We start from the raw sequence: 8,854 nt of genomic DNA on the forward strand, positions 1-8,854 counted from the left end.
CCACTGCTGCCTGATCCCTGCTTCTGCACAGCTGCTGCCACCCCTGGACCCACACTGCTGGCCCCGGACCCTCACTGCTGCCACTAGACCTGCCATAGCTGGTCACATGGTCCATACCCAGACTGGGGAAGAGTTTGACACCTGTGCTCAAACTCAACCAATTTAACATGCTAAAGACAGCAGGCGTCATCTACATTAGACGATTGTACCGACATGCTTCCTTCACACCTAGACTCAGTCAACACACAGGCTCTAACCCAGTCCAGCTGTTCAGTCAGCATGATACGGTCACCATGATAATCATAATCCCTGCAACCACTAGAGAGGCATGACAGACCAACTAGTTACAGGGAGGTAAAAGGTGGTGAAGATTTACTGCATGTCAGCTGCTCCATGCTAACTGCCCTACATACGCTCTTACCCTGCGGTAAGCTAAACAGGGGTCACTTAGCCCTCCTTCATTTAACCTCCTCCTACCTCAGGAGGTAGGAGTATGCACATGGCCAGTTATGGCAGCACAGGTGATGTGATAAATCCCAGCCCCCTTTAATCTTGCAGTAACCAGTTTATCTGCCCATACCCTCAAATGCCTCATGCAGGTATGTTTTACTCCACACTGGAGTTAGCTACACCTTACTACTGAAGGAAGCCCTGTACCAACTTTGGACTGCATCAGCATAGTTAAGCAGTACAGTTTGTATGCAGAGTCATCATCTAATCTAGGACTTGGAAGTAGTGAGCAACGGTTCCAGCCACAGGAGCAACTACAAGGATGACGGAGCAAAGGCAGTACGCACCAGCCAGAAAAGCTGTTACTAGATGCATTAGGGAAACAATTAACTGTTCATGTTCCTTCATACCCTTCCCCCACCACCTTGCTTCTGTTCCTCCCCCCATGCCAAAGCCTTCAAACTGCCTGCTTTCAAGGTAGCTAAACCCCAGGGACTATCTAGGAGAAGAAAAGGGGAAAAAATGTATGTGCTGTTTCTAGACAAATGAACACAAACCAGGATCCCAGGGAAGGATATCTTCAAAAACAAGCAAACTAATTATACATACTTCATAAAGAAGGTAAGATTTCAAAACAGATTCTAGGATTAAGTCAACATATCCCTAAGGGGGTTATGGTTATGTTTTGTGTTGGGACAGGATTGACTGGGTAGCTAAGGGTTTTGGACAATGGATTTGTATAGGATGCTTGGGACGAGGCTGTTCCCAGGCAGGGGGCTGGCCTAGATGACCGGTGGAGGTCCCTTCCAGCCCTGCTTCTTCCAATTCTATCAGAACAAGACAGGAGGAAAAAATAAGAGCTGTGGGTTTGTTGTACAAAATCTATGGGGCAAGGGTTTTTTCTAGTGGTCTCAGACAACATCATGCCGTCCCTGCGGGTTCAGACTGCGGTGCAGCTCAGTCACTTGTCAGCAAAAACTAAAAAGAACATGAGAAAGGAGAGGCAGGGCAGGTACTCTCTAGACGACTTCCTGTAGTTCAAGAGCAGCAAGGCTGACTGGGAAAGTGGGTCATCTAACCTCCTTCAAAGATGTGGGGAAGAGAGGCTACAAGCTGCTTCTCTAAAGATGACGGCAGGCATCCTGGGCAAGCCGGGCTTCTGCCAAGTTCGCAGCTTTACATCCTGCAGGGTTAGAGCTGAGCTTGCTAGTAAAACTGGCGCCTGCAGCTCCTCTAAAAGATTCACCAGCTTTCACTGCAAGCAAAATGTCACGAGGGTAAAAGATGCAGAAGTTGAAGCAGTGCAAGCACTTCATGTAAACAATGGCTCGGCCATTTTCTGTTTTCTTCCAGAACAGACAAAGATTTGGTGAATGGGGCTGCCCTTCAACCAGGACTTGAATGAAACTGGATCATGCAACAATTTCACATACGCATGCAAATCACACCAGATTTAAAAGCTGCTGAAAGAATCTGTTAAAAGAAGAGGCGAAGTTATAAATAACATCAAATTTCTATTAATATTTTTTTTACGAAACTTGGTTATTTCAGCTTTGTCTCTGTGTTGGGATGGAAGGGACACAATTCTGGTAGGAGTTTAGAGAGTACTACTCTACCGGGGGCTGAAACTTTCCCTGATCCTAAAACATTTGGGGATAACCCAGTTGTACTAATGCTGTTAAGACTGCAGAGTTGTTGGCTGTACTTGTGTTGGTCTAAGGACATAGGCAGACAAAGTTATTTGGGTAACTGTAATATCTTTTATTGGACCAGCTAAATAGATTTCAGACCCACTCAGTCACCACCCAATTGGGTCTTTTCTTGGTTCAAGGAGGCTAGAAGACACATGGCTACCATGAGAGGTCAGTCTTTACCGTGAAAAAGTATGCCAGGTATTCAGCATGCTAGAATTCTCCAGATGCAAAATATAGCAGCAAATAATTTGTATCATCATTTCTTCCTCCCTCCAGAGAACAAGTTACATCTGTTCGATATTATAAGAGTAAAAGCCATACAAATTTACTTTCCAGGGAATCCAAGTTGTAGTCGTATTGGTCTAGGGGCTAAAGGAATCCGAACTTGTGGTAGAGGTGATATCTTGTATTATTTATTTGCAAAAATCTAGTTAGTCTAATAAAAGATATCGCCTCTACCACGAGTTCGGATTCCTTTCCAGGAAAAACACCTACCTGGTTAATTAATCAGCAAATTGCCGTGTACACTTATGGTACTGCAGAAGAAAAAAAAAGTGTTGGTGAGGGGAAAAGGGGCAACACAACACACTTGATTTACCCAGGGCAAGTAGGCTGACTGGGACTTAAAACATACTGGTGGATAGTGAGAAGCGGAGCATCTAAACCCAGTTTCCTTCAAGAAAAGGAGCTAGAAGGTAGCTGGTGACACAAAACTAAGGGGAGCAGAATACATGTATACTCCATTCCCAAATAAAGATGTTGCAATATAAAGTGATGCATCACTTCAGGGGCGTAGCTTTTGAATGGATTTTAACATAGATTAATTAGCGTTGGGGAAGCACAGAAGCCATAATGGAGTTTGATTAACAATACCATTATGCAACAAGGGGAGGGAACCAGGTACCAACAACTCTTCTAGACTGGACTTCTCATTCCCTGGAGGTGCAAGGCAGAACATACTCCACAGCTGGACAAATTTAGGATGGAACATACATTTAATTAATGCATTTGAAAATGGATACATTTTGGGACCATGTTCAAAAACTGTACAATACACTGAAAAGTTGACTCCCAAGTCTTTCACAATCCTTTGTTTTTAGGTACATGAGTTTTTTGCTATTTACATGTCTCACTAGGCACAAGCGAAAAACTGGCACGTTTCCCGTACATACAATCCTCATTAGAAACAAGGTGATCAAGACCCAAAAAATAATTTTAAATGAGGAAGCAGGACGTGCGAGCCTTGCAGCGAGCAGAGCAGAATGCACTCACCAGTGTCTCTGCTCCTTACTGAGTGTACACCTGTTTTTATACTTCAGTACACAGAATCGTGCTCCATTACTCATTGAAGGGGGAATTATCCTTTAAGAAAGGAACTAAATATGAATGCTGGAACAAAACCCAGGTAAAGCTGACTTAGCACTTACACAGTACGAGCACACATCCCGTGCCCACCTTCATGCATTCAGGCTTCACTATTACAGGAGATATTCCTCATTTCACAAACATACAAGCCCAATGAGTTAAGCCCCACCACATCTTACAGGAAAATACAAAAAAAACCCCCAATGTTTCAATCCCAGGCTTCTACAAAGTCTGTCAATGCTGGGGACTATTTCCTGAAGTTTGACAGAAGGCCCCTCTATAGTAGACGTAAATCAGGTTTGCAGAAAAAAAAATCCTTTCCAAAACCTGCAGCTATTTATATTAAAATTATGGGCCAGTACATGCATAGTTAAAAGGCAGACTATAGCCAAGAAGTGAAATCAAATCACTTTATGCAGATATGAAGATCCAGTCTCCAAAAAAAAAAAAAAGGGAATGAATTCTCTGCAGATGGAGAGAGAATGCACGCTGTTATCTCATTAGTGGATTGTTGCCAAAATTGTTTGTGGAAAAAGTGTTTTATATGGTACGCTGATGGGCAGGGCAGTAATTTGCAGCAGGAGGGGAAGATTGTCCTTGAATAAAAGAAGGTGTGAATGCATGGGAGCAGGCTGGAGGCAGGATGAGCAGAATTAAATAGGAGCAGAGGTAAGAAAAGGCAACAAAAGCATTTTCTCACCAACCTTGGAATTTTAGGAGACAAAAAAGATATTCTTAAAAAAAAAAAAAGGTATGTCTAAGACTAAGATCCAACTGCTAAGATGTCCCAGGGAAGATATAATCCAAATGCCTGTATCTGAGGAAGCGAAGAGATAGCTGAAGCATGGGTGCAAGAGACAGGTAAAGTCACATGGAAATGGACTGAGAACTAATTGCATGGGTGTTCATGAAGATTGCAACTCAAACCTGTAAACTTGCAGTTGAACATGTCTTATCTTCTATTACTTGAATACTGTGGTGATGTACACCTTTTTTTTATTATATTAGACTGTCCTAGAAAGCTAGAGTTAATAAGGGGAGGCTTGCCGTTAAGGATAATAACTGACACACTATTATACACCCAAGGTAAATGGCCAAAGGACAAGGTGAGATGAGAATCTAGGAATTCTGGAAGAACTTCAATTGGTACTTTATGAGAGCAGATGTGCCCAAAGTCATGGAAAGGATGGGTTAAATCCCCTGGAAAAGTCCACAAAAATAAGGGATGAAACATCTCTCGGTACACAAAAGTCTACCCATCACTTCCGCATTTTCCAGGTCTTTGAAAATCTATGGGAAAAGCGTTTCATCCAGCAACACAGCCCTTCACGAGGAAGATAAGCTTGTGGTACAGAGACTAAATTAACCTGGCATAAGTGCAAACCTCGCACTGCTTACACTGCTGTGCAACTGGCTGTAAACAATTCTAATTTTAGGCAAATATATTTAACTGCTATTTCCTGAACAGCTAATGAAGTTGACTCTGGGATAGCTAAGACAGCCGCAACAAATCTTTGACTCTAGGGTCTAAGTGACTTCTCCATTTACAAAAATAAACAAAACAAAACAAAAACCTAAGCCACCACCTATACAGAATGAATAGTGCTAAGCATACCAAAGATCCAAAGCAAAACCAAAGAGCAGATTTTCAACATTTATTTAAAATGCCAAGAAAGTAGCTGCTGAACATGCAGCAAGTTTAGGGACCTAGAAGAAGACACAAGGAGAAAACTATCTTGCTCCCAGGCAACACGCCTCCTGCCTCACCCCAGATCCAGGGTCCAAGTTTAGATAAAACCAATATTGGATATTTTAAAGGACTGGATGATTATTAATAACTAAGTTCTTTATTGGATAAAGCACATCAAATTTTTATCAAGTTGTAGTATTTTTTTTGGATCCTTGGTTTTAAAAAAAATCTTTAGAAATAGTACCAAGGAAGGTAAGCAAGACTCAAGGTCGTATCAAAAACTCATCTCACACTGAGTATCACCAGCAACAGTGAGTCTTTGCTGACACATGCTGCCATGCGTCCAAATCTACATCAACTACTTTGGTAAAAAAGGAAACAGGAACACTGTAGAGTCACTCAACTCTGTCACTTTTTTCAACGGCTGTCTTAAGGGAGGGGATTAAAAAAAAATTATATATTTGAGAGAGAACATGAAACACTCCTTGCTGGACAGAAGGGTAAGTGAGAGACAGGTAAGAACTGGTGGAAATATTTCAGATTGTTACCGAGTGCATGGATGCATCCTAAGAAAGTGTGAACACAAGCAATATTTACAGTCTGAGCTGTTTTAAGGGCTTGCAGTCACAGCTCCTACACTTTGAAGTCATTCATAGTTTTCCAAAACTTTCCCTTATGGGATTGAAATTTGCCAAACACTATTTCTGCACAACGATAATTTAGATTTTTTTTTAAAAAGTGGATGGGAGGATAATACCCCAAAGCACCCTTTGAGTGACTGAAAAATGTTAAAAACTGTAACTGTTTTAAAGAGCTCTAGCCATAGACGATGCACAGGGGGGCACAGAGGGGCACGTGGCTCCCCGAGACTGGCTGGGGGCGGAGGCCGCGCCACCGCCTCCGAGCCTGGCTGTCGCGAAAGCCGTTGCCAGCTTCTGCGGGTGGTCCTCGCTCCCCCTTGCCACTGACAGCTGCGGGCAGTCCCCACTTGCTGCCATGGTGCCCCACCCAGTCGCAGGCGGTACCAGTCATTCATGGCTCTAGCACCAAAACGTTCAGAGTCTCCAAGTGTAGACGTGTGTTAGTGTGAAGACCTGCCTCCAAGAGGACACTTAGGAAAGGGAGGGAGGCTTAGGTTGGGTATTAGCAAAAACTCTCTCACTAGGAGGGTGGTGAAGCACTGGAACAGGTCACCCAGAGAGGTGGTGGAGTCTCCATCCTTGGAGGTTTTTAAGGCCCAGCTAGACAAAGCTTTGGCTGGGATGATGTAGCTGGGGCTGGTTCTGCTTTGAGCAGGAGGCTGGAGTAGATGTGACCTCCTGAGGTCCCTTCCAAGCCTCATTTTCTCTGAAAGTCAAGAAAATTAAGCCAGGTGTGACATAAAAATGCATCATTTCACTTAGTTTAAACCCTAAGGCAGGCGCTCATTCAGAAGCAAAATGACCTGAGTCCACTGTAGCCGGATTCTCCCAAGAACAGGCTTACACTGCAAACTCTTGCTGACGAACTGCAGCTCCCAACTGGCAAACCTGTGCATGACTGACTTTGCCGGCATGGTTCGTTTTGCTTGTGGGCAAAACACAAGTCATCCTGACAAGAGCACAGGTCTAAAATAATAAGGTGCCCACCTTACACGCACCTGTCCAAAAGCTACTCTACGGACAAAGCCCTCTTAGCAGAGAGCGGGCCTAAGGCCACGTGACCTATGAGAGAGCACCCACTCAGCAGCACTTTTGCTTCACACCTCGTGCTAAGACACTTCATTTAGCAGAACAGCAATATTTTCAGCATTCATGCAACACTGCAAGCCAAAGTCAGGTATGTAGTACATGCACATGCAATAACCCAGCTACATAGAGGACAAAAAACCTTAGGAAATATTTATAGCCAATAAATGGTACCTCAAACTGCAAAAGCCATGCCTCATTCCCTGTGCATCACAGACACTTCATAAAAGGTGAATGCTATTCCAAATACGTGAGGCTGCTTGCACCCTCATAAAGCACACGCTAAACAGAGTAGGGCTCTTCTCATCTTGCCTTATTCGTGGCAGAGGTATGGATTTGAAGGAGCCCTCGCCTCATCCACCACACGCTTTGCATAGGCATGTGTGGGCTCTAGTGCAAACTGCTTTATGCAGCTCCGCAAGATACGTCATCAATGTGTCTAAGGCTGCAGGGGGGGAAAAAAAACTACCTAATTATTTGAAAAACAGAACGCAATCATATAATTAGGGGTGGCATCACAACGCATGTGCACAAAGGCCAGCAGCAAAGCTCTGGGGGCAACTCTAATTATGACACTTCCTGATTTTTGACAGCTCCGTTGTGCAAGCTTAGTAAAGTCAGGGGGTGAAGGAGATCTCGAGTCAAATGGGATTATTTCCCAGCATCAGGCCCTGAAAAATAAATCAATGTAAAGGTTTTTAAAAGTGAGCAAGTCTCACGCCGGGGCAATATGCTTGAAAGCAAGTGCATTCGCTGAAGTACTAGCTGACGTAAGGGTGAGAAGAATCAGCCGTGATGTCAGATAGGAAATGCTAAGAACCATATGACCGCACACAGCCACAACAACTAAAACACCCTCCTTGTGCTGAAAACCGGGGAGAAGAGAGAATAAGGCCACATTCCTCCGGTCGTTTGCAACGCTAGTAAGTCTGTCATAATTAAATAAAAAACAAACTTCAAGACACAAGGTAAATGAGAGTCAGACACGCTAGAACCGATGGAGGAGGGCAAAATGGATGAAGCAAAAAGCAAGAGAGATTAAAAGATTAGAAATGTGAAAATAAAAGTCTCCCCATGTTCTGAACAGGAAATTGCGAGTAGTTATTTGAAAAAAAAAAAAAAAAGAGAGAGAGATCTTGGACGAATTAAAACTTCGGAGTGGAGCATTTTTTTTTCTCCAATTGTTATCGGTACCGACATATACCTACGAGTCCCAATTATGGACCAGGCCCCGCTGTGCTGGTGGGGCTGTACAAACTCAGGGGGAAAAAATGAAGGAGCTCAAATTCCCCTTTGAATACAAGAAAATGCTTTGTTGATCAGCAACCTTTAAGCCATCTTCTCTGTCTCAGCAATGCCCCGGCCCCACCAAGATTGACCAGCTCTAAAAACAAACCGCTGACCCCCCAAAATATCATCTGCATCCCCTTTACCAAAGCTGTTTGGGCTGCAGGAACCAGGTGCTGGACTTCCAAAAGGTGGGGAAGGATCAGACACCGGCAAAGCAACCTGCCCCTGACTTAGCCCAGGCCACACGCATGTGGGAGGGGAGGGCACTAGGTCTCTACCCACCCATGCTCCCTCTGCTCGCTGCCAGCTCCGCTCAGAGCACACGGGGATTTCTGTGGCAGCTGCCGCCGCCGCCGCCGCGAACCGCAACACCCAGGTGCTCGCTCAGTCGACGCAACCCATGTGCTTCGGCCCCTGCCTGGCTCCAAAGCCACTTCCGCGGGGTCAGCCGGTGCCCTGGTCTCGGGGAAGACGAGGCAGCCGCCCCTGCCCTCTGCCTGAGCCCGGATTAGGGGGCCACACGCGTCTCCCGCCCTGCCCCTTACCCCAGATCAAGACGGCACGCACCTTTCCTACCCCCCCCCCACATTTTATCCCACATCAGGGGGGCACCCCCCTGCCTTACCCCGAATCAGGGG

Source organism: Alligator sinensis, unplaced genomic scaffold, assembly GCF_000455745.1.
Source record: "Alligator sinensis unplaced genomic scaffold, ASM45574v1 scaffold888_1, whole genome shotgun sequence".
Classification (NCBI taxonomy): domain Eukaryota; kingdom Metazoa; phylum Chordata; order Crocodylia; family Alligatoridae; genus Alligator; species Alligator sinensis.